Source organism: Perca fluviatilis, chromosome 18 (assembly GCF_010015445.1).
Source record: "Perca fluviatilis chromosome 18, GENO_Pfluv_1.0, whole genome shotgun sequence".
Lineage (NCBI taxonomy): Eukaryota > Metazoa > Chordata > Actinopteri > Perciformes > Percidae > Perca > Perca fluviatilis.
In genome coordinates, this window is record NC_053129.1 from 29,371,387 (window position 1) to 29,379,302 (window position 7,916).

Genomic DNA, 7,916 nt, shown 5'->3' on the forward strand with positions numbered 1-7,916 from the left:
TCCTCCAAACCATACGACGATATTGTCGTTTATTCCTCCCCTCTAATACGACCCACAGGAGCGTTTTCCGTCCTCATATCTAAACTTAACCGGCGCGGTTTTAACGCTGTGTAACGGTGACAGTTTGGTTACGTTAAGGCGCCAAAACTACTTTGTTCAGTTTCGAAAATGATTGTGGTTTCGGTTCAAATCCCTACGTTGGTTGAGTTTTGGCACTCTTACACTTTGTCACCTTACTTCCTGCTTTGCTCCCGCCATAAATACTACGGCCACTGGAGGGCGCAGTCGCTTGAAACGTTAATATGAGTTGAACAAACAACCTATGCGGTCGTTTTTCAGGGGAGGGCGGTCTTCTTTTTTGCTATTTGCTCTTCTGAGCGTGAGGGTCAATTTAGAAACATGACACAGTGTTCACAGTGTTAAATAAAGTGCAACAATAAAATATGATCTAATAAATAGCTGGATTTGAGCAGTAGGGGTTTGCAGTGGAACACAATGTAGTTGATGTGAAACCAGCGTGCTTTATAGAGGGAAACAACTCATATCAACTCTGTTCTTCCCTTAACTGAGCCGCTGTAAAAAGAGAGAAACCAGCTTGTGTGCCTCGTATCAAACCGTTTATGGCTCTTGTTTAAAGGATTGGTTACACTTTACTTGAAAGTATCTACATAAGAGTGACATGACACTGTCATGAATGTGTCATGAACATTATAAACAAGTCATGAACGTTTATGACATAACGCTTCTTTTAGTAAGTGTCATTTGGGTTTTGTCATGACAAGTTAGGGTTAGGGTCAGGGCTTAATTTGAGCCCGGACATGTTCCAGTGTGTTCCGGAACCTTTTTTTATTAGATCCGGCACCTAAATGAAAAAAAAAAACTTACTGTTTGTGTAGTGTTCAATGTTGTTATCTTTCTTGTTAGTCTTCATTCCCCATTGAAGTTCCACAAAAATCATGTGTTTGCATTTTCGATGCGTTTTGAGGTGAATTGTGTCACATGCGCTTGTGCTGGTTAAGATTGCTGTTAGCCTCGGGAAAAATGTCAAAAAGACAACAAAGGGTGCTTAACTTTTTCCAATACGCTGACCAGTCGGATCCCAAAGAAGCAAAAATCGTTTCCGCCGATCAAGAATGTGGAGACCACAGTGGACACAGCAGTAGTACGCCTAGCATTAACGCTAATGCACCTGTCGTTAACAGGGATGATGATGATGATGATGATGACCCACATGGGAAATCGCTGCTTGTAAAATAAACATTGCCCTGATGTACACACAGCTTTGTTTAGTTTTTTTCAGTCAGAGAAGCTACGTAGGCAGTGTAATTCTTTACAAATTAAGCACTGGTTAGAGTTAGGGTTCATGTGTCATGACTGTGTCCATGACAGTGTCATGTGTTCATGACAGTGTCATGTGTTCATGACAGTGTCATGTGTTCATGACAGTGTCATGTCACTCTTATGTAGATACCTTCAAGTAAAGTGTTACCAAAGGATTTCTAAGGAGGATTCAGGGGATTTAAAACCAGGTTTCGGTTACGTGTAAACCCTGAAGGAAAACACGGAACATGCGGCAGTAGCTGCAGTTCCAGAGTAAATGTTATAAAACTACTTTTGAATCTTGACTTTGTAAAAGTAAAAAAAAAAAAATATATATATATATATATAAAAAAAAGTTTAAAAGATTTCTTTTCAGAGGTGTTTCTGAATGTTTTTCGAATGACATCTAGTTTCAAAATTTAAAGTCAGTGGAAAAAATAATAATAATAATTGTGTTGCAATAGGAGCAGATCATCTGCTAAATGTGGGAGTTGTATTCATTTTAAACACTGAACAAATATGGTTTGAGGTTGTTTGGATCTTTTAGAAGGATCACGTGTTTTGTTAATGTTTTCTAATGTGACATGCATGACGGTGTAATTGACAGGAAGTACAGCGACACATGTTTGAGTTGTAGTACATACAAGCATCACTCCAGTGTAAAATACACAACAGTCAGTCAGGTGCTGTACAAAGACTGTAGATAATAGTTTTATTTTATGTGTTGCACTCTGGAGATCATAGGCTGAAGAGATTGCTCAGTAATTTGTTTCAATTGGAGAGGATTTTTTTTTCTGTTGTTAAATATCAGACTGTGGGCAATCATTTTAACAATGTACCAACGGCCTGTTGCATGTCTGACAAAGCAGAGGTGTATGATGTAATCACAGGAGGAGCGAGCAGCCTGACTCAATCACAGTTTGAAAACGTTTTCGGAGTAAATGTTTCAGTGGCATTTCAGGCACTTAAGAGACTCAACTGAGGATGTCTGCTGTGGTAGAATACAATCACCAAAATGCATTTTTTTGTGAGTCAATAAATCTTTGCAGAAATGTGTGAGGCCATTAGTGTCTTTCTTTGTATATATTTTTCTTTTACAAGATAGAACAATTAGAGCAGTGCTGTTATGGGGACACAGAAGGACATTTAAAATCTGTTTGATGTATGAGGATATACACATACAACCCCTGTCTCCAGCGAGATACGAACACACACTTATTTACCGAATATGTTTTGAGGATGCGCAATTGCTGCCTGGAATACATTTTTACCAACGTAAAGATGAAATGTTCGTGTTGAACGCATTCACAAGCAATTACTGTTGATGTTTTTGAGTGATGTCCCTAAAATAATTAAAAGCAACAAGCCTGAAGCAGAGTCTGAATATTTAAAGCCAAATGTTTTTGTGCACCCTCTTAACCATCTGCCATTAAATAATGTTGTTTTTATTAATGATTGTAGATTTTGCTCTTCTACAATTAAAGGCAAAGCAAAGAAATAGAACTAGGTAAACAAACAAACACAGCAACCACACGATCAAGTCTTCCTTGCTGGGAAACTCTCTCTAGAACCAATTTTTCTCCTCGGTCCTCGGCTGAACCGGAAGTTGATCTGTCCCTCTCCGGTGAAGGCCGTCTCAAAGCTCTTATTTCTGCCCCGAGGACCGAGGAGGGATCACCGAGGAGGGATCATCGAGGAGGGATCACCAAGGACCTATAGGCGAGGATACACAAGAGCAGCCTTCCTGGAAGCTGTGCAGCTGAAGGAGTTGCTAACTCCGCCCAAACAGCTGACAAATTCATGTACGCTCAGAGAGTAGGGGGGGGGGGGGGGGGGGGGCCCCCCCCCCCCCCCAACCCATTTCCTTTTTTTTTTTTTTTTTTTTTTTTTTTTTGGGGGGCTGGGGGGGGGGGGGGGGCCAAGACGCCAGGAAGGGAGGCAAGTGGAGGAGTCGAGGAGGCCGTTTAAGCAACCGTGTGTTCCTTTTCAGGTTGTCTTTGACTCTGCCTCACTCATGCTACGTTTACACGTGGCCGGCCATTTTCATAAACGGACAGAAAAGTGTTTGTTTATATGTACCCGTGTATATATGCCGTCAATGCAGTCAAGAGCACGCCAGACCTGTAGGTGGCAGTGTAACGAGAAGCTCAAGCCCACGTTAGCTAATCAGAATCCTGGAAATAGCAACAACAGCAACCAATCACGTCCTCTTTCTCTCTCTCGGCTGCCTAAACCTCCGTTTGTCTCAGTTTACATGCAAACTTTGCATACAAACAAGATTTCAAAAATCTCCACTCTGGCCAGAGTTTTTAGAAAGACTCGCTTTCAGAGGCGATTTCTCCGTTTGCGTGTAAACGAAGGGCACAAACGAAGGGAAATGTCTCCGTTTGTAAAAATAACCATGGACGTGTAAACAGGGTCTCAGGAAACCGGTCAGAGTCTTGATTACTGAGTCACTGCAGCTGCACTCCAGATTGTTAGGCCGGCTGCACACTGGCTGCATGGCGTGAGCGTATCAGCTGCGTGGCGTGTCCGTTTTTATTTGGAGCTTGCACACCGCCTGCGTGACACGCACGTCGCATGCTAGAAATAGAGCCGACGCCTATTCTCCACGCGACACGCAAGCGTGTTGGAAGCGTTTCCAGGCAAAATAGAATAGGAAAAGACGTTTATATGTCATTTTGACACAAATACATATTAATAAATTACATGTTGATGTCTGAAAGTCTCTAGGTTTTGACATAAGTGCAGATATAAATGTAAAAAAAAATAAAATTATCAATTTTTAAATATTGCTCCTGTCAATACAGAACAAAATATTCTGTAGCCTATTTTGCCGTCAATACTGCAGATGTTGTCTTTGCTGTAATCAAATCAGTATATATTTATGTTTAACATGAAGTATACTACTGCTTATTTCATTTTATCAGTGGGAAACATCCATGTGTACAGACGAGGCTAGCAGCAGCAGTGCCATGTCAGACACGTTTCTGGTGTGAAAAGACAGTGTTGAGACAAGGCTTCAGACACAATCAGAGAAATATAAGAAAATCTACGTGTGTCCATATTTATTTTTGCTCGTTTTACATGATGCATTTCAGCAAATTGTCTTTGATGACATGATACACATTTAACACCTGCTAACTGAGCAGTTTTTTTTTGCTCCTATAATATAGCGGCTTTCCATAATAACTTCACAATTGAGTTTTGGTCTCCCCTACAGCGCCTATACTGTTAACTATACAATCAAAAAACAGTGTTATGAAAATGAAATAAATATTTCAAGCATTTAAAAAAAAAAAAAAACGTCATTCAGTGTCCAAATCCTCAAAAGCACATATACTTGATGATAAGAAGCAACACATTGGGTTTGTAATGGAAGAGGTGGCTAAACCAAACATGAGTCAAAGTCAGTGAGAGATGAATCTTGTTAGTCCAAGAAAATACATATTTATAAAGACAGTACATTAAACCCTCTGAGGTCTAAGGGCATTTTCACACATCTTCTGAATTTCACCTTTTTAGGGTATTTGCATAAAATGTCTCCCCATGTGTTTCACATCAAAATGCTCAGAACGAACTCAGCTTCCGTGTAGTGGGAACCAAAGCAAGTGTAAAGCGATAATTTGGCACTAAAGCTGAAACTTTGATGTTTGCTTTTTTGAAAATCTCTTTTGAAAACTGACCTTAACTTATGTGCTATACGAATTGTTACGGTGCTTGAAATGAGTTTAGTCTTTAGGTTCACAAAGTAGTGTTATATATATGATAATAAAAATAGTAAATCAAATGAGAAATGAGATTTTGTAATATCGCTTTTTGTCAAACATTGTTTGGACGTGGCGGTGCGTCTTTCGTCCTCAGAGGGTTAACAAAGCTTGTGACAGAGAGTTTGATTCCATAATGATGCATTATTGTGAAAAAAAGACTCACAATTCTCACTTAATTTTTCCATTCAGAAATTATGTTTTTTTTTTTATCACCTCACTTTGGAACAAAACGTGAACATTTAAACTGATCTACACAGTGCGTGTGTTGTCATTGGTGCCAGTTTTACACATCTGTTGATTTGAAAAACCAAAAGAGGACATTTACATCACTGAAACTGGACATGGAGGTCAACTTTTTCCCTTTTTATGGCCATTTAGTGTATCCTAGGTGGATGAGTCCCTGCACGTGTCCCATTTCTATGAATGATGGCAATGTCCTCTACAATCTGCCAAACGGGCATGATTTGCCTCCACAATTGGCACTATCATGGCGGTCTACGGGAGATCTACTGTAGTTAAAAAGTAATTACACATACCAAAAATAAATAGTTTAATCATATTAGCAAATAAAAAAAGAAATCAACTTTTTCAAATACTGTGTTTTAGTCAGTGTGTTAAAGAGCATGCACGTCCAAAAACAAACCACAGGTCCGAAATGTAAAGTGTGCTCACTATTTTTCTCCAGGACCAAGTGATTTAGTCCCTCCAACAGGATGTCATGTTTTGAGCTGCAGTGCAAAATGGAGACTGTGAGAAGGCTTCAGTCTAAATGCAATCAGAAAGTGTTTCCATCCCAGCCTGGTCTCACAGAATTCCGTGAAATGATCACGAACTGTTAACAACGCATTGCGTGGTGGTGACACGGAATGTGTGAAAATTCCGTGTGGCCACCACGGAAAACAATGCCAATGTAAAGTCAATGAGAAGATGACGTAGCATTAGGAGTGACTACGGTAGCGATTAGTATGAAAGCCCGAAAATTCGCGTAAGGAAGTTGGTTGGGGGGGTGGATGGGTCAAACAACACAGGACTTTCACCCAGGAGAGATCGTGTCCCACGTGTCACGTTTTCTAAACCCAACCGCAACCGTCCCGTTCTTCTTTTCCTAAACCCAACCATCCCGTTGTTGTCCTGCGTTACATGGAAACGTAAGCCCACCCACGACCTGTTCCTTAACTTAAGGGGCCGTGTTCATTTCATGGCATTCTTCCGTGGGCCCACTACAGATTTTTTTCCGATTCCGTGAAACTGCGGAATTAAGGGGCCGTGTTCATTTATCGGAGTTCTGTGATATCAGGTTGTTCCATCCACCTGGTTCTATGCACATTTTCACATTTGTGCATAATTAAAAACCTTTGGAAAAAAAGTCTTTACTATTCGCTCAAGTGGAAAACTTTTTGTATTGATAAAAACTAAATTCATGATACACTTTGTAGTCTCTGAAGGTTTTCATCCACTAAAGGAGACTGTAACCTTCCTCAAATGAATACACAAAACAAATATAAATGCCATATTTGCATCACATGTTCCCTTTTCTCCTAATATTCGCGCAACAGTTGTGGATGGAAATGTGCAACAGATGCTCACTCCCATCCCGTTAAATACCGACGCTTGGTCGGGTGCCTTTGGCGTTGTTATCGCCGCTAAAAGTCTCCTTTTGGGTCAGATCTAAACGCACTTTATCTGAACGCGCTGGGTCAGGACTATTGGCGTCACTTTTGATGAAAAGCGAGTTGCGAGCATGAACCGCAAATGTTGACAGCATCATATTTCACAAATGTTGCTTGCAAACTGTAGATAAATCTGTCCTTTAGGGTATTGCAAGCTCATGTATGGGTCACATCTATGGCATTTGTTTCTGTTTTTACCAATTAGCTGAATAGAATTTCTAGGACTTCATCCTGCAAATGTAAGCAAGTGTAGTCCCAGATGCTCCATTCATGTTTTTCTACAGTCTGTGCGTCATCGTGAGATCTTATTTTGCATGGGAGATTAACAGCATGCAAGCTCTACATTTCCCTAATGTAAGACGGTGTGAAAATGTTTGTGTTTACAATAAGACAGTGTTGTTTAGCTGAATAAATCACTATAACATGACATTATGCAAATCTTAAGTATCAGTGACAGGAATGGAGCGTTTCCAGTCAAAACCAGCACAGAAATGTATCATTTATGTTCACTGATTTTGAGAAGGTTGAATAAAAAAAGAATCACTAAGGGACTCTCGGACGGCTTCCTGGGTGACGTTTAAAATGCGAAAGCCATCAATACGTAACTCCAGGTTTGTGTGAAAGCATTTCAGCAAAACTGTGATCCAAGTTCAGCAGGAAAGACATAACGACGACGACAATCAACAATCAAAATGCTGGATTTCTTCAAAATAAAAACAGATTTCTAACTTCATAATTCTGTTCACAATTCATACAACATATAGCAGTCTGTCACCTGGGGAATAATAAACAAGGTAGATAGCAATTTTAATAAAATACTGACAAGAAAAAAAGAAAGGAAATCTCAAATGTGTGGTTAAGCACACAGCATCACCCGATAAAGTATATTTAGAATAAAATGTAAATCTTTACCTTTGTGTTAGTGTGTTTAAGTTCCTCTACATACAATACGTTTTACAACAGAACAAAGCAGCCTCCGATAGCAACCTCTAATACTTTAGCCTTAAAAAATAATAATCAGTGAACCTGCAGGACATTCTGTGTGACACTCAGTTTTGCTATATTCAAGCAGTATACAGATGTTTATTAAATGTAAACTTTGTATCCTAACAACTGGAAGCATCTACAGTGTCTGTGTGTGTGTGTGTGTGTGTGT